We start from the raw sequence: 18,604 nt of genomic DNA on the forward strand, positions 1-18,604 counted from the left end.
TCAATGACCAATATGCAAAACAAAAGTCTCATCAGAGTTTTTGAGCATCAAATAGCTCCCATAGGGGAGAAACTATTTTCGTGTTCAGAATGTGGGAAATGTTACAATATTAAATCAAGACTTGTTACACATCAAAGAAGTCACACAGGAGAAAAACCATTTTCATGTTCCGAATGTGGGAAATTTTTTAAACGGAAATCAGTTTTAGTTGTACATCAAAGAATTCACACAGGTGAGAAGCCATATTCATGTTCAGAGTGTGGAAAATGCTTTGCAAAGAAATCACATCTCATTACACACCGGAGAAGTCACACAGGGGAAAAGCCATATTTATGTTCAGAATGTGGGAAATATTACAGTGAGAAATCAAAACTTATTACACATCAAAGAATTCACACAGGCGAGAAGCCATTTTCATGTTCAGAATGTGGGAAATCTTTTAGTCAGAAAAAGAATCTTGTTACTCATCAGAGAATTCACACAGGGGAGAAGCCATTTTCATGCTCTGAGTGTGGGAAATGTTATAGTGAGAAATCGAAACTTGTTACACATCAGAAGATGCACACAGGGAAGAAGCCATTTTCATGTTCAAAATGTGGGAAATGTTTTACAGAGAATTCACATCTTGTTACACATCAGAGAAGTCACACAGGAGAGAAGCCATTTTCATGTTCAGAATGTGGGAAATGTTATAATGAGAAATCCAATCTTGTTAAACATCAACTAATTCACACAGGGGAGAAGCCATTTTCATGCTCAGACTGTGGGAAATGTTTTAATAGAAAAACAAATCTTGTTACACACCAGAGAACTCACACAGGGGAGAAGCCATTTTCATGTTTAGAATGCGGGAAATGTTTTAGCCGGAAAATAATTCTTGTTACACATCAGAGAATTCACACAGGGGATAAGCCGTTTTCATGTTCAGAATGTGGAAAACATTATACTGAGAAATCCAAACTTGTTACACATCAAAGAATTCACACAGGGGAGAAGCCATTTTCATGTTCACAATGTGCAAAATGTTTTCATCGGAAAACGCATCTTGCTAGACATCAAAAAAGTCACACAGTGGATAGGCCATTTTCATGTTCAGACTGTGGGAAATCTTATCTTGAGAAATTCAAACTTGTTACACACCAAAGAATTCACACAGGAGAAAAGCCATATTCATGTTCAGAGTGTGGGAAATGTTTTAATCGAAAAACAAATCTTGTTAGACATCAGAGAATTCACGCAGAGGATGAGGCATTTTCATGTTCATAATGTGCTAAATGTTTTACAGCAAAATCATATCTTGTTACACATCAGAGAATTCATGGAGGGGAGAAATAATTTTAATGTTCCTAGTGTGTGATATGTTTTAAACAGGAATAAATTTTAAAATTTCGATGTTTTTTTTTCCAAACAGAAAATAATGCCTATTTTTCATCAGTGTATTAGATTCGAGTTTCATGAGTGTTTGGTCAATGTGTCAGTTTTTACCATCAGTGTTTCATCAATTATTTTCATATGTGAAAAAATGTTAATTCCGAAGCTTCTCCTTTCCTTTTCAATCTTCATGACGGACAGCACACAAATTGCACACTGATGCCATCGATGTGCTGTCCATGATTTTTACAGATCCATTGACTTGTATAGGTAACTTTGATCCATAACTTCTTTCACAAACTAACGTGTACCAGGGAACTTCCATAAAGAGTATAATAAGTACGTGTTCTATCCGTGAAAACATGGATAGAAGACTTCATGACTTACTGAATTAAATCATAGATGTACCTCATCAATGAGGAAAATCTGACCACTTGTACGTCGATTAACTATTCTTAGTTATGCCAGACGTACTAACCATTTGTTCAGTAAGTCAAGAGACATGAGCCATTGTTTCATGAGAGACTTTCTGGTGCTGTTTTTATGATTCTTATTTGTAGAATGTCTGCTGATTATGGATTGCATCAGCCCACTGCTGTGTACTAGTCTGCATCATTTAGAGGACAATTATGCAGTCTAATTGAACTAGCGAACAATGAGGGAACAGCCATGATTATGTCCCCCAAATCTTGTGGTGCACAATGCACTGACATGGTAGCAGTGGGGTATAAAGAGGGGTATGCTTCTGTGCCTGGTGCAATTCTACGGTACTTCAGCCAAGGAACCATGGTTTCAGGTGGTGGATTCCAGAACTGATCCACTGTCCAACACTGAGCCCATGAATTAGTTTGGAGAACCCAGGTTAGAACAATGCTGTCACCTGGCCACAAACCGTGCTATGGTCGGTAAGCTTGCCACTATCTCCTCTTAATGAGTGACCACTAAAACCGGGGTGCTGTTGGCTGGGATAGTTTTCTTTGGATGCCCCAAAGTCGTGGAGTTTCTAATCTTTATCCAGCCAGAAGAAGGGTGAGACTCTGTCACTTCCACCATCTTGTGTCCTTGCTGGGAATGTACTGTTGACTGTTTGTGACCCAATAAAGTCTAAAAGAGTAAGCCCTCCTGATTTTGTATCTTCAGCAGAGATTTGGTCTTTTTCTATTTCCTCGTGAAAACTTTCTAATGGTTTTCTTGTAGGTGACCACATGGAAGTCAGAGTTTGTATTTACATGCTTTGTTTGAGATTTAGTTTTAGTTCCTTTTCCCAAAAAGTTAGAAATGTAGGTCTAGGGGACCACCATTTAACCACGTACTAATCATAAAGTTTAGTTATTTTTCTTAAAATTACAGTCTTAGGCCTCTTTCACACGTCCGTGAAAATCACGCACATTTTTCACAAACGTGTCAAAGGTGCTTATTGCCCTCCGTGAGCCGTGTTTATGGCACACGTGTTCTCCGTGTGTTATCCGTGATAACACACAGAGAACGGGAACTTTCTGCTCACCTGTCCCTGGCGTTGCTGTCCATGGTGCTGATCTTCGGTCTCCGGTCCTGCCGACTCCCCGCTTCTGCTGATTCTGGTCCGCAGTGAAGTGAATATGCAATGAGCATAATGAGCGGTGGTCGGAAGCAAGTGACAGCAGCGGCAGAGACAGCAGGGCTGGAGAAGGTGAGTAAAGTTTTGGGGTTTTTTTCCTCAGACACGTGTGTTTTCTTCGGTGCGTGTCACACGGATCACCTCCGTGTGGTCCGTTTGCTTTCCGTGTGATGCCGGAGATAAACGGACATGTCTACGTGTGGAGCACACGGGCACATGTATGCTCCACACGGTCCATGGCAGAACACGCACGTGAGCGCAGACCCATTGATTTTAATGGGTCTACGTGTGCCCGTGTCTCCGGTACGTGAGAAAACGGACCAAACACGTACCCGTACTGGAGACACGGACGTGAGAAAGAGGCCTTAGAAAGTTTGAGGTTATTGGTGTATTAGACTTTCGACTGCAGAACTTTTGCAGTTATCTCCATGACTTTATCTTTAATAGTGTTAAAATTACTAAACAGGCTACCTCTAAACCTCATTTCTCATACAAGATATTGCAGTTTCCTTTCTCTTGTTAAAGCACAACTACAGTGCTTTGTTTTTTTTATTGTACCGCTGTAGTGGTGCTTTAAATCTAAGTACCCTGAGCCCTGTATTATCCTTACATTCTGCCGCCTCCATCCTTTTCCAGCAGTGTTCTGGTTAGTCTGCCCTGGAAAGTGACTAAGCGGCAGCTCCAGTGTTTCATGGAGCGCCGGAGGTCATTCTTCAATGTAACTCTATGGGAGCCTCGTTTTGTCTGTCATAGAGATGCACTTAGTGCCTGTGACGTAACTTCTGACTTCTGGCCAGTCAGAAGCTACAGACACAAGATGGCACTGCGTGACCGCAGCTGCATCCACCGCAGGATCGAAGCTGCATCGGTAAAGTATGAAAATGTCGTAAGGTGAATATAAGACAGACGGGGGATGCTTACATTTAAAGCACCACTATAGTGTTGTAAAAAAAGCAAAATGCTGTAGTGGTGCTTTAAATATTATAAGGCTGTCCACCTAAACAGAATTTTAGAATGGATCAGACAAGCTTCACACAAATTTTGGATACATAAGAATAATACAAGGTTTAGTTTTAGCAGACACTTCCTTCACTAATACTCTCATCAAACACAGTCCATTAATGCAGTTGTCCCACGTAAACTCAAAATATTTTTTTTTAAGATAATCTGTGCTGTATTGTCATATAAAACATCCCTACATATTTTTTTTTTGTTTTCTAACTTTTGTTCCTCTTGAATTATCCCTTTATTCTCTGCACACACTTTGTTTACCTGCAGCTCAACCAAACATGACATGTTCCTGTGCCAAACCTCACAGTCAGAGCTGGCACCGCCCGGCCTCACTGTCCAGCCCCGCCCTCTGCACACTCATTGGCTGTCAGTATTCTGCCCCAGCACTGACCTCTCATCACTCAAACATTGGAAATAACAGCCCCACATAGGGCTCTGCACCCCCACCACATAGGGCTCTGCATGCCCCTCCACACGGCACTCTGCAGGCCCCCTTGTTGCTCTGCACCCCTCCACTGCGCTCTGCAGTTCCCCCATGTCACTCTGCACCCCACCACACATCGCTCTGCAGCCCCCCATTTTGCTCTGCAGCCCCCCACATATTGCTCTGCAGCCCCCATGTCGCTCTGCACCCCCCCACACATCGCTCTGCAGCCCCCATGTCTCTCTGCGCCCCCCCCACATCGCTCTGCAGTCCCCCCATGTCGCTCTGCACCCCCACCACATCACTCTGCAGCCCCCCATGTCGCTCTGCAACCCCCCACACATCGCTCTGCAGCCCCCATATTGCTCTGCAGCTCCCCACACTTCGCTCTGCAGTCCCCCCCATGTCGCTCTGCAGCCTCCACACATCGCTCTGCAGTCCCCTCCATGTCGCTCTGCACCACCCACACATCGCTGTGCAGCCCCCCCATGTCGCTCTGCAGCCCAGCAGGGCGGCTACATGACGTCTCCTGTGATGTCCGTCTAAAAGGTGAGCATAAGCTCCTGCCCTGTCGTCGTGACATCACAGGAAACAGCAAAATCACGGCAGGAGTGGTCACATGACCGCTCTGAGTCGGGGGAGAGAGGCTGACAGCAGGGCAGGTAAATAGTCACTACCCCAATGTAGCCCAATAGTGAAATAAACAAAACTTAGGAAAATAAGTCGGATAACGCCTTTAACATTTTCAATGTTACAGATACAGATGGAGAGATCCTTAAATACTCAATGCTTTCAATTTCTCTACCTATTAATCCAAATTTGCCTCTCTGCATTTGATGCAGCTCATGGTAATTACTGATTTTTTTACTATTGGTTTTTACCAATTAAATTTGTCATGAAAGTTGTCTCTATTTCTGGTGTCAGGAGATTGTAGGGCAGGGCTACTCACACACTTGCACATGTTAGCACTGCTGGCTGTGCAGATTTCCCTGGGTCCAATGCTTTAAGAAGTTCTGCTACTTCAGGATGAAAAGCCGGGCCTCAGCTGTCCAAGTTCACCATTTACCTCTGGTATAAATACTCCCCTCTCAGTTCATGGAGTTGCCAGTGATAACTCTCCTTAGCTATCCTAGACTGAACTTGTGGTCTGAGGACCTTGAAGTTAATTTGGGAGCCGGAGCTAGCGATTGCTGTGTGGAAGTTGTGCAGGTTTTCCCTTCCTTTAATCCCTTTTCAGTTTGCTTCACTGGTCCGTTCGCTTTACTCTTTGCTTTACTTTGGATTGCCTTGTACGATTGCTGTTTCTTTTACCCCTGTCTGTGTTATCATCTCTGTGTTTACCCAAGAGTGGGTCTAGTTTTCCCTTTGCCCTGCGCACTAGACAGGAATGTATTTAGGGAAAGAAAGGGATAGGAACATTATCACCACACATCTAGGGACGTCAGGGAGCTCAGGGCTGCCAGGGGCAAGTGTCAGGCGTTGCCCTTCCCTATCCTACTCTACTGGCGGTTCATCCCTTCCCCATCCTGCCTCGCACCGACCTTGGAGGAGCACGACAATCAGGAGCTGCCCTGGAGTGGTACCTGGTGCTTATCATCAGACAAGTCTATCCTCACAATCAGAGGCTCTGCTGAAGACTGGGTAGGCACTTAGTCGTGCCCCTCTCAGAAAAAGCCTAGTTTTGGGAACAGTGGCTATACAGTTGAAACCAGTTTACATACACTATCTGAAAAAAACACATCTGCAGGTTTTTCTCACTATCTGACTTGAAATCAGAATAAACCTTTCCTGTTTTATTTCAATTAAGATTACAAAAATTATTTATATTTGCAAAATGCCAGTATGAGAGAGAGAATGTTTTAAGGCATTTTTATTACTTTCTGCAAAGTCAAAAGTTTACATACTTTTCATTAGTATTTTGTACCATTGCCCTTAAACTGTATGACTTGGGTCAAACGTTTGGGATCTCCTTCCACGAGCTTCTCACTATAGTTGGTAGGAATTTGTGCCCATTCCTCCTGACAGAACTGGTGTAACTGAGCCATGTTTGTGTGGCGCCCCTGACCTGGTCAGGCACCACTGAGTACTGCACCCATGCTGGGGACAGTACAACACAGGTAATCCAGAAGGCTGACCGAGGTGTGACTACACAGGCGCATAGTGATCAGGTCTCACACATGTACCTTTGAGAGGACCCCTGGGGATCCCAGGAGGGGGCGAAGCCTGAGCGAAGCCTCCATCTCCACTCAAGGGGTGTGGTAGAGAGCCTGGTTGCTAGGTGGCGTAGGCAGGCACAAAAGGGAAAAGAGGAAGGAGGAGGAGAGGAGCAGTCTGAAGCAGAGTGTGGAGGAGTGAGGAGCATGGAAGTGGAGCTCAGACAGGAGCAGCAGTGCAGGTCCCACGAGTGAGCCGGTTTAGTGAGCAGCTCAGGGAGAGCAGAAGCGGACCCTGGAGCTGTTGCAGTCTAACAGCGTCCGCGCAATGACTACCGACGGGGGAGAACGGTCACCTGGGAGTGCTGCCTGAAATCCACACACGGCTAAAGAGAGAGCAATGGAGTGGAAAGTAAGGAGACTGTCAGGGAGATACCAGGCCCAAACGGGTAGCAGGTCCCGGGGCAGGGATAGATCCACCTGTCCTTTGCCAAACCTGCATGAGGGGGCACTTTACACCCCCAAGACAACACTACAGAGTCCGCAGCCACGTAGCCACAGTTAGGGCCCATAGTTCACAGGAGGCAAGCAGCTGGAGTGATCTGGTCCAGGCTACAAGCAAACGGGCCAAAAAGAAGGGGAGAGAGGCACCAGCAACTTCCCTGGGCGACCCCAGCAGGGCTTCAAGCAGGGGTTACCCCAAAACGGAAAGGGCTAAGGAAGGCGAGTCGGTAGCCACCCTCATCAGTCAGCCTAAAGGACACCTGGTTCCAGCCTGGTTCATCCCAGCTACGCCCGGGTTACTCACCCTGCCACCATCAGTGAGTAAAACCTCTGAAAGACATCCTGCTTGTGCGTGTGAGTCATTCTGCGACTTGTAGTTCCACACACTTACACAGGGCCCTGGGGCTTGCCTCACTCTCAGGAGGCTATTACAACTGACTGCACCCACCATCAGCCCCAGGCGTCCCTTAATCTGCAGTGGCGGTCCCCACTGACCGCAATTCTGAGAGTGGCGTCACGACAATCCTAGATAGAAGATTTCCTACCTGTGACAGGATCCAGCTGCGTGGAGTCCCTGAAGGTAATGCACCGCTGCACCGACACAATACTTGCGGGGCTTCACATCTGGCGTCACGAACAGGATAAGGACTAGACCTGTTCAGACAGGTGACCATGTGCCTGGGCGGTCCGCTTGGAAAATTGGAAGCGCCGCCATATTGCCACCATGAAAAGCGCGCTGAAAAACAACAGCAGCCCGCGCTGGGAGAAGTTACCGCCCACGAAGAGGTGTGGCTACCCAGAGATCCCCTGGAGAGTCCTGACCTCACAAGTGATGAGAGCGGAGGCGTTCAGAGACGTCGGGACAGAAAGAGAGCCAGAAGCCTGCTGTTAAAAGAAGGAGACGCAGAGGAAATGGCGTCTGGATGCAGAGACCCAGAGCCAGGCTCCGCTGCCTGGTGGTATCAAGAGCTTGCCCAGTTCTGCGACCAACTGGAGGCCAGGGTTATACGGCAGATCAGCGAGGGACGCGCGGAGCTTCTGGAGATGGCTGCAGCGGTTCAGGCCTACGAGAGAAGAACCGCACGACGAGTGCCAGACCGAGCGGCGACGACTCAGACCCCGATGATGCTACCGATGGGTGAGTCCTGTGTTGCCACTGCCAGCGCGAGTGCCCCGACCCCTGTTTCCACGCCCGCGGTCCCTGATGAGATGCCCGGCGCGGCGACGCTGAACCAGGCCGCAGCCACGCCAGGTGCGGCCCGCCAAGCCCAGGCCGCCGCAGCGATGCCCTGCCCGGCCCGCAAAGATCCGGCTGCCACCGCAACCCTCCTCCACGCCGCAGGTGCGACGCTGACCCAGGCCGCCGCCATGCTAGGCCCGGCCCGCCAAGACCCCACCGCAGCAGCGACGCTCGTCCGCGCCGCAAGTGAGGTGCTGAACCAGGCCACAGCCACGTCAGGTGCGGCCCGCCAAGCCCAGATCGCTGCAGCGACGCCCAGTCCAGCCTGCACAGATCCCATCGCAGCTGCGACGCCAATTCAGGCCGCCGCAGCGATGCCCTGCCCGGCCCGCCAAGAACCGGCCGCAGTAGCGATGCCCGCTAAGACTCCAGCTGCGACCCTGATTGAGACTGCGACAGCGACGCTGATCCAGGCCGCCGCCATGTCAGGCGCGGCCCGTCAAGACCAGGCCGCCGCCATGCAGGGCGCGGCCCGCCAAGACAAGACCGTACCACTGTTTACCCCGGCCTGCAAGGCCAGAGCAGACACCGCTCCCCAGTCTAAGGAAGTCCCTGCTAGGAAGTCCCTGCTGGGGGAGGACCCCGAATACTGGAAGCTGAAGGCTGACCTAGAGGCCCAGTTCCCACAGGAGATGGTGGACCGGTATCTGCTCCCTCCGCACACCCCCAGGAAGACTCCGGCAATATCCACGGCAAAAAGTCCACTGCCCTGGCCGGCTGATGAACACCCATCCCCAGCGCTGCCACAACAGGAGTGCTCAGAAGAACTAAGGGGGAGAGGAGGACAGAAGGCTGAGGAGCTGACCCCGGAGCCATCAGCAGGGGATCCATGCCCAGAGCCAGAGATGTTGCCATATTCCCGCTGGGATAAAGAGAGCCCGACACCCTCCGCTGAGGAAGATTTGTCCAGAAACCTCACCTGGGAGCCTGCAAGCAGTGAAGTAGCAACCCAGCAGAATCCAGCCCGCAAGACACGGCGCCGCAGCAGAACAAAGTTTTCCCCTGCACAGCAATCTCCGAATAGGAAGGATGAAGTAACAGCCAGAGACTTGGAAGAGAAACGGTCTTTAAGGAGAGCCAAATCCCAGGTCAGAGGCCCACTTTGTCGTGGAGTAGTGGAAGACTTTAGTTTAAAATCAGGATATGGCTTTATAGTTGTACCTGGAATGAAAGAAGGCATCTTTGTGAACAGAAGGGATGTTAGAGCCCATTTGCCTAGAGGACATCCAGGAAGAAACCTACGGGTGGGAGACTCAGTGGAATTCACCATGCACCAAGGAGAACGCGGATGGTACGCACTGGATGTTACACCATGTCCCAGAAGTCCCTACAGTAATCCTGTAAAAGAAACAGACACAGAAAAAGAAACAGACACAGAAGAAGAGGAAAGAAAAGACAAAGAACCCATTGATGAGACCACTACAGATGATGACAGAGATGGAGAAAGCAACAGGTGCCGCAGCCCTACAGGCCCAAGCCCTGGTGAGGAGGAATCTGTGTAAAGCATGTAAAGTAAAGTAAAGTACAGAAGTTAAAGTTTGAAGTTTTGCAACGTTTACATGTTCAAGAAATGTGCCCACATGAACTAATGTGAGAAACCTCTTTTTGCACTTTGAAAAATGAACCTTAAGGCTATGAACTGGCTATAGCCACAAACTCTCGCAGTGTTTATAGTTACCCCAGAGGTACAACCACTACCAGGGAGCACGCCTGTTTATGGGGCCTGGCTCTCCACCACAAAGAGGGTACCTGGTCAGCACCAACTGTGGAGGCCGCCTCTACATCCTGCCAGAAGAGGCTGAAGGCGCGGCTCCACCAGGCCAGGTATACCCTGAAACCACCAGACCATGAAAGCCGCCTCTACATCCTGCCAGAAGTGGCTGAAGGCGCGGCCAACGGGAGAGGCAGATGGGAAGAAAGGTCTGGGGAAGCTGATGGCCCAGACCTGGTTACCAAAAGAAACCGGTGACCTGCCGCCTGAGAGGGTTTAGGGTGGGTTAACGGACTTGTGGGTGGAGGGTGGTGATGTATGGTACCTGATGGTTTTAAAACGTTTTACTATGTTTTAATGTTTTACGCATTTTAAAATGTTGTCTTGCAGCCCGAGGACGTGCTGGTGATAACTAAGGGGGAATGTGGCGCCCCTGACCTGGTCAGGCACCACTGAGTACTGCACCCATGCTGGGGACAGTACAACACAGGTAATCCAGAAGGCTGACCGAGGTGTGACTACACAGGCGCATAGTGATCAGGTCTCACACATGTACCTTTGAGAGGACCCCTGGGGATCCCAGGAGGGGGCGAAGCCTGAGCGAAGCCTCCATCTCCACTCAAGGGGTGTGGTAGAGAGCCTGGTTGCTAGGTGGCGTAGGCAGGCACAAAAGGGAAAAGAGGAAGGAGGAGGAGAGGAGCAGTCTGAAGCAGAGTGTGGAGGAGTGAGGAGCATGGAAGTGGAGCTCAGACAGGAGCAGCAGTGCAGGTCCCACGAGTGAGCCGGTTTAGTGAGCAGCTCAGGGAGAGCAGAAGCGGACCCTGGAGCTGTTGCAGTCTAACAGCGTCCGCGCAGTGACTACCGACGGGGGAGAACGGTCACCTGGGAGTGCTGCCTGAAATCCACACACAGCTAAAGAGAGAGCAACGGAGTGGAAAGTAAGGAGACTGTCAGGGAGATACCAGGCCCAAACGGGTAGCAGGTCCCGGGGCAGGGATAGATCCACCTGTCCTTTGCCAAACCTGCATGAGGGGGCACTTTACACCCCCAAGACAACACTACAGAGTCCGCAGCCACGTAGCCACAGTTAGGGCCCATAGTTTACAGGAGGCAAGCAGCTGGAGTGATCTGGTCCAGGCTACAAGCAAACGGGCCAAAAAGAAGGGGAGAGAGGCACCAGCAACTTCCCTGGGCGACCCCAGCAGGGCTTCAAGCAGGGGTTACCCCAAAACGGAAAGGGCTAAGGAAGGCGAGTCGGTAGCCACCCTCATCAGTCAGCCTAAAGGACACCTGGTTCCAGCCTGGTTCATCCCAGCTACGCCCGGGTTACTCACCCTGCCACCATCAGTGAGTAAAACCCCTGAAAGACATCCTGCTTGTGCGTGTGAGTCATTCTGCGACTTGTAGTTCCACACACTTACACAGGGCCCTGGGGCTTGCCTCACTCTCAGGAGGCTATTACAACTGACTGCACCCACCATCAGCCCCAGGCGTCCCTTAATCTGCAGTGGCGGTCCCCACTGACCGCAATTCTGAGAGTGGCGTCACGACAATCCTAGATAGAAGATTTTCTACCTGTGACAGGATCCAGCTGCGTGGAGTCCCTGAAGGTAATGCACCGACACAATACTTGCGGGGCTTCACATTTGTAGGTCACCTTGCTCATATCGGCCTTTTCAGTTTTGCTCAAAAATTTCCAATAGGATTGAGATCAGGGTATTGTGATGGCCACTCTAAAACATTTACTTTGTTTTCCTTAAGCCACTTTGTAACCAGTTTTGCAGTATGCTTCAGGTCATTGTCCAATTGGAGGACTCATTTCCGCCAAAGCTTTAAGTTCCTGGCTGATGTTTTGAGATGTTGCTTTGATATTGCCACATAATCTTCTTTCCCCATGATGCCATCTATTTTGTGAAGTGCACCAGTCCCTCCTACAGCAAAACAACCCCACAACGTGATGCTGCCACCCCTGTGTTTCACAGTTGGGATAGTGTTCTTAGGCTTCAAAGCTTCTCCCTTTTTCCTCCAAACATACGGATGGTCATTATGGCCAAACAGTTCAATTTTAATCTGCCTTTTTTATGTTTCTTTTGGAATAATGGCTTCTTTGTGGCAGAGTGGCCTTTCAACCCATGTTGATACAGTACTCGTTTAACTGTAGATAATGACATAATCTTACCAGCTTCCGCTAGTATCTTCACAAAGTCTTTTGCTTTTGTTCTTGGGTTGATATGCACATGTCTGACCAAAGCATGTTCATCTCTGGTACACAGAACCTGTCTCCTACCTGAGCGGTATGATGGCTATACATTCCCATCTTGTTTGTACTTGCATATAATTTTTTGTACGCATGAACAAGGCACCTTCAGGTATCTGGAAATTGCACCCAAGGATGAACCAGACTTGTGCAAGTCCACAATTCTCTACTTCAGATCTTGGCTGATTTCTTTTGACTTTGCCAAGATGCTACACAAAGAAGCAGTGTGTTTCAGGTGTGCAATAAAATACATCCACTGGTATGTGTCTAATTAACTCAGATGTTGCCAATAAACCTATGAGAAGCTTCCAAAGACATGACATCATCATAGGGGCTGTCCCATATGGTTTAAAGGCATAGTACTCTTAGTGTATATAAACTTTTGACTTTGCAGAAAATAATAAAAATGCCTTAAAACATTCTCTCTCATTATTCTGGCATATGGCAAATATAAATAATTTTGGTTCCTAATTGACCTAAAACGGAAAAGGTTTATTCTGATTTCATGTCAGATAATGAGGAAAAACATGCAGATGTCTTTTTTAGATAGTGTATGTAAACTTCTGGTTTCAATTGTACATTTCTCTCTTCCCACCATCACTGTACCGTGACAGTTGTCAGAAGAATTACACTCAAAGAAGAATTGCAAATGTTGAATGCTGTGCTTCAGCTTGATTTCACTTTCATCGAGGCTTTCATTTATATTTCAACACCATTCATTGGGGCAAATTGGCTATTGCCAGTGTGGCAGTGCAAACTGTGTGATCCACGACTGTAGTAGTATTAAGGTAGAAGGAGTTGAGCCTCGAAGAAAATAGGATCAAGTTTCCGGTAGGGCCTGTGTTTGTGAGTATAAAAAAAGTCTCTTTCCAGTCACTCCTGAATATACTCCAGCCCTGGAAAGTAACAGCCAAGTCACTGCTTTTGTCTAGCCATGTTGCCATGATACCCCAAAATTTTCTTCCAATATTCATCTTGTTGCTGAGGCTTCTGTCATTAATGTACAGTAGATACAAAAAAAAGTCTAGACATTCCTGTTAAAATTACAGTTTTTTTCATGTAAAAAAAAAAATCAAACGAATCATTTCCACAGCCAACAAAGCATTATGAGAACATTATATGTTCCGAACCTAATACACACATGTCTCCGCTCCAAACACGTCGTACACATTTACCGCCCTCAAGGGCCAGCCACCGTCTTTTTTGACCATTTCACCACCTGGCTACTAATTTATTTTTCCACCGACATCCTCACCATCATCATGGGTGACTTTAACATCCCCATTGACACTTCCCACTCATCTGTCTCTAAACTTCTAACACTCACTTTCCTCCTTTGGCCTCACCCAATGGTCCTCTGCAGCTACTCACAAAGATGGCCACACACTGGATCTCTTCTTCACTCGCCTCTGTTCCCTATCCAACCTCTCCAACTCGCATCTCCCCCTGTCTGACCACAACCTACTCACATTCTCTTCTCTCTCTTCTCCAAGTATGCAATCCCCCCTCCACAAACTTTGATACCCTGGCAGAAATCACTTTGATTTACACTCACTTTTTCAGTTCCTTTTCCCTTTTGCAGACATTGCTTCTTTACACGATGCAGATGCTGCTGCCACTTTATACAACACCACCATCTCAGCAGCTCTCGAATCAGCTGCCCCTCTCACACACACCAAAACCCGCACAATCAACAGGCAACTCTGGCACTTGAGTCAGACTAAAGAATTGAGCACAGATGTAAGAGGTCTCATTCCGCCAAGCACTTCGTCACATACAAACAGGTCCTCACCACTGTCAAGTCTGCACTCACTGCGTCAAAACAAACCTACTTCTCATCTCTCATATCCTCTCTATCTCACAACCCTAAACAGCTATTCAACACTTCCAACTCTCTCCTCCGTCCCCCAGCACCACATCCCTCTCCTCTCATCTCAGCTGAAGACTTTGCCTCTTTCTTCAAGCAGAAGATTGCCAACATCAGAGCAAGCTTTGGCCCACAATCACCACAGCTCCCACTCACAACTACTCAGCCTTCTTCCTCTAAGTCCAGCTTTTCCACCATGACAAAAGATCATCTTTCCACTCTACTCTCAAGATCACATCTCACAACCTGCCCGCTTGATCCACTCCCATCCCACCTCATCCCCAATATCCCCACAGTCTTCATCCCAGCCCTAACCCATCTCTTCAACCTATCACTAACTGGTGTATTCCCTTCATGCTTTAAACATGCCTCCATTACACCCATCCACAAAAAGCCCTCCCTTGACCCTTCCTCTGTGTCAAACTATCTCCCCATATCACTTCTCCCCTATGCCTCCAAACTACTGGTACAGCATGTCTATCTTGAACTGTCCTCATACCTCTCTTCCTGCTCCCACTGACTGTTTACAATCTGGTTTACGACCGCATAATTCCACTGAAACTGCCCCAACTAAAGTCACCAATGACCTACTAACCGCCAAAGCAAAGAGACACTACTCGCTCTTCCTCCTCATGGACCTGTCTTCTGCCTTTGACACAGTAGACCATTCCCTTCTACTACAAATTCTTTCATTTCTGGGCATCACAGACTTGGCCCTATCCTGGATCTCCTCATACTTAACCGACCGAACTTTCAGCGTCTACCACTCTCACACCACTTCCTCATTTCACCCCCTATCTGTCGTTTTCCCCCAAGGTTCAGTTCTTGAACCCCTGCTGTTTTCCATCTACTGTACACCTTCGGCCTGGGACAGCTCATAGAGTCCCATGGGTTTCAGTATCACCTCTACGCTAATGATACGCAGATCTATCTCTCTGGACCAGACATCACCTCCCTACTAACCAGAATCCCACAATGTCTGTCTTCTATTTCATCCTTTTTCTCTGCTCAATTCCTAAAACTGAACATGAACAAAACAGAATTCATTGTCTTTCCTCCTCCTCACTCAACCCCCCACCTGACATATCCATCAATGTCAATGGCTGCTCACTTTCCCCAGTGCCACGCGCTTGCTGCCTGGGAGTAACCCTAGACTCTGTTCTCGCTTTCAAGCCACACATCCAAGCCCTCTTCACCTCCTGCCGCCTCCAACTCAAAAATATTTCCCGGATCCGTACATTCCTTTCCCAAGAAGCTGCAAAAACCCTAGTACATGCCCTTATTATCTCCCGCCTGGATTATTGCAACCTCCTGCTCTGTGGCCTCACTTCTAAGGCTCTGTGCGCACTTGCCAGTTTTTGCCGCGGATTTCCTGCAGTTTTGCTGCATGTTTCGCTGCAGAAAATGTTCATAACATCTCTGCAGTAAATCACCAGCAAAACCTATGGGAAAAAAAAATGCTGTGCGCACTGGGCGGATTTTGACAGCTGCATGTTTTGCTGCGGGATTCCCGCAGCAAAAACAATTGCATGTCAATTCTTTTCCGCACGGCGCTGCGGGATTTCACTCCATTGACTGCAATGTAATCGTGAAATCCCGCAGGGAATAACGCAGGCAGCAAATTCTGTGCGGTTCATTGCATTTTCCTGTGTTATTCCCTGCGGTATTTCGCGGTTTACCTGCGGTAATGTACATCGCTTGCCTGCGGTTTGCAGGGAAGTGATGTTATTATGCCAGGAAGAGGAAGCGGAGCAGAGTAAACACACACACAGATCACAGACACACACACACACACATCACAGACATATAGAATACACATAGAAAGCAAACGGAAATATAGAGAAAAAAACACGTGGGCTCTGCTGTATATTTACCGTCCAGCCGAGGTAAGCACACAGCAGCGGTCCGGTATTCTCAGGCTGGGGAGGGCGAGGGGCAGGGTTAATGTCCCCTGCCTCCCTCCCACCTCCCGCAGCCGAGAATATCAGCCGCAGCTGCCCCAGGACTGTCGCATGCATTATGCGGCAGTACCGGAGTGTCCCCGGCTCTTCTAGATGCCGTGATGCGGTGGCGATCCAGGTAATAAGGAGTTAGTGGCGGCGGATCGCCGCCACTAAGTCCAGGCTTGATCATGGCAGCGTCTATGAGACAGCTGACATGATCAACCTGTAAGTAAAGTGAAAAAACACACACCGAAAAATCCTTTATTTTAAATAAAACACCAAAAAGCCTCGTTCACCCGTTTATTAACCCCCCCAATACACAGCTCCGGCGTAATCCACAGCTCCGGCATAATCCACAGGTCCTGCGCTGCTTACATCCAGCTGCGACTGACACAGGCACAGGCTGAATGCAGCCTCGCAGCGAGACAGCAGAGGTAACCACAGGACATTTCCCACGGCCGGTAATGTGAACTCACTGCCGCCGGGAGAAATGCAGCAATCTGTCCTCTATCTATCTATCCCTCTATCTATTCTTTTATCTGTCTATTTATTTATTTATCTATCTACTATCTATCAGATGGAAATTATTGTTTTTTTTCTCTCAATGTGCTTTATTGTATTGAATGCAATAAAACACATGTACCAAACCGCACGCGGCAAAACCACGGCAATACCGCGGTAAAACCGCAGCAAACCGCATGCGGTTTTCGGGTGCGGTTTGCCACGTTTTTTTTTACCGCGGGTGCGGTAATCTTTCAGTGCCTTTGGAATTTTCTTAAGAAAATTCCATTTTCCAGTGCGCACATAGCCTAACAGTCTCACACTCCTACAATCTATTCTAAACTATGCTGCCCGACTAATCCACCTGTTCCCCCGCTACTCCCCGACCTCTCCTCTCTGCCAATCCCTTCACTGGCTTCCCATTGCCCAACGACTCCAGTTCAAAACATTAACCATGACATACAAAGCCATGCACAACCTGTCTCCTCCCTACATCTGTGACCTAGTCTCCCGGTACCTACCCGCACGTAACTTTCGATCCTCACAAGATCTCCTTCTCTACTCCCCTCTCATCTCCTCTTCCCATCATCGCATCCAAGATTTCTCTCGTGCTTCCCCCATACTCTGGAATGCTCTGCCACAATATATCAGACTCTCCCCTACCTTGACAATCTTCCAAAGGAACCTGAAGAGCCACCTCTTCCAATAGCCTACAACCTGCCGTAACCCTCAGTCTGATGCAGCGCCGCACGACCATCTCTACCCTCATCTACTGTATCCTCACATATCCCTTGTAGACTGTGAGCCCTCGCGAGCAGGGACCTCTATCCTCCTGTAACAGTCTGTGCCTTGTATTGTTTATTATTAATGTACTTGTCCCTATTATGTATACCCCTTTCACATGTAAAGCGCCATGGAATAAATGGCGCTATAGCAATAAATAATAATAATAAGTACACACGGCTCCGCTCCGTATAAGTCATCACACACAGTTCCACTACGTATACACACGGCTCCGCTCCACACGTTGTACACATGCACCTCCATACCCATTTCACACACACGGCTCTGCTACATCCACACTGTAAACCCCTCCTGACCCCACACATAACCTTCCCCTCATCCAGCCCCATGACACCCAGCACAGCAGAGTCCTGCACACACTGAGGAGGTGATCATGTGACCCCTGACTCCTCCCCTCCATGTGACATCATCACAGGTCCTGTAAGCACAGAGCAGCTGCCTACCAACCAAGCTGACCACACCCACTAACCTGGAAGGAGCCCGTACATTCTAGTCTCACCCATATATCTAGTGTATGGCTCAGCAGTTGGAGGTATGTGGAAATTCCCCATTAATGGGTACAGGGGGAACTAACCCTTTCAGTGCTGCGCTAACACTCCAGGAGACAGAACGTGTCCCTTTCCTCTGATGTATATATGGAGCTGGTATTTATTCTATAAACTTTACATTCTGTACATTTTGGGTACATGTAATTCTACACTTATCACTTTTAATAATACTAGCTGTAGTACCCAGTGTTGCCCGGGATAGTAACTGTCTCTCTCCCACTCCCTCTCTATCCGCCTCTCTCTCTGTCTGTCTCTGTGTTGCCGGGTGTGACAGAAGGCCGTAATCATGGGCAGAGGCGAGCCCCTCCTTCCAGGCAGCGTCTCGCTTTGGTACTGCACTACTGCCCCCTCCGCAGTGCAACCAGGGATACTGCAGCTTTTCCTCTGTAGGACAAATTCAGACACAAAGTTCAGGAAAACATTTAACATAACTTTACTGTAGAACTCGTGCAGTTTCTGTGGAACACATCCACTGCGGGCACAAAGCTTGAACGTTACAGGCATGTTACATCCACTGCGGGCACAGAGCTTGAACGTTACAGGCATGTTACATCCACTGCGGGCACAGAGCTTGAATATTACAGGCATGTTACATCCACTGCGGGCACAAAGCTTGAACGTTACAGGCATGTTACATCCACTGCGGGCACAAAGCTTGAACGTTACAGGCATG

General features: G+C 48.3%; 1 pseudogene; it reads left to right on the forward strand.

The window, feature by feature from the left end:
• Positions 1-18,604, forward strand: part of LOC142312878 (uncharacterized) — a 259,596-nt pseudogene that overhangs the window by 112,823 nt on the left and 128,169 nt on the right.

This window comes from Anomaloglossus baeobatrachus, chromosome 5, assembly GCF_048569485.1.
Source record: "Anomaloglossus baeobatrachus isolate aAnoBae1 chromosome 5, aAnoBae1.hap1, whole genome shotgun sequence".
Classification (NCBI taxonomy): Eukaryota; Metazoa; Chordata; class Amphibia; order Anura; family Aromobatidae; genus Anomaloglossus; species Anomaloglossus baeobatrachus.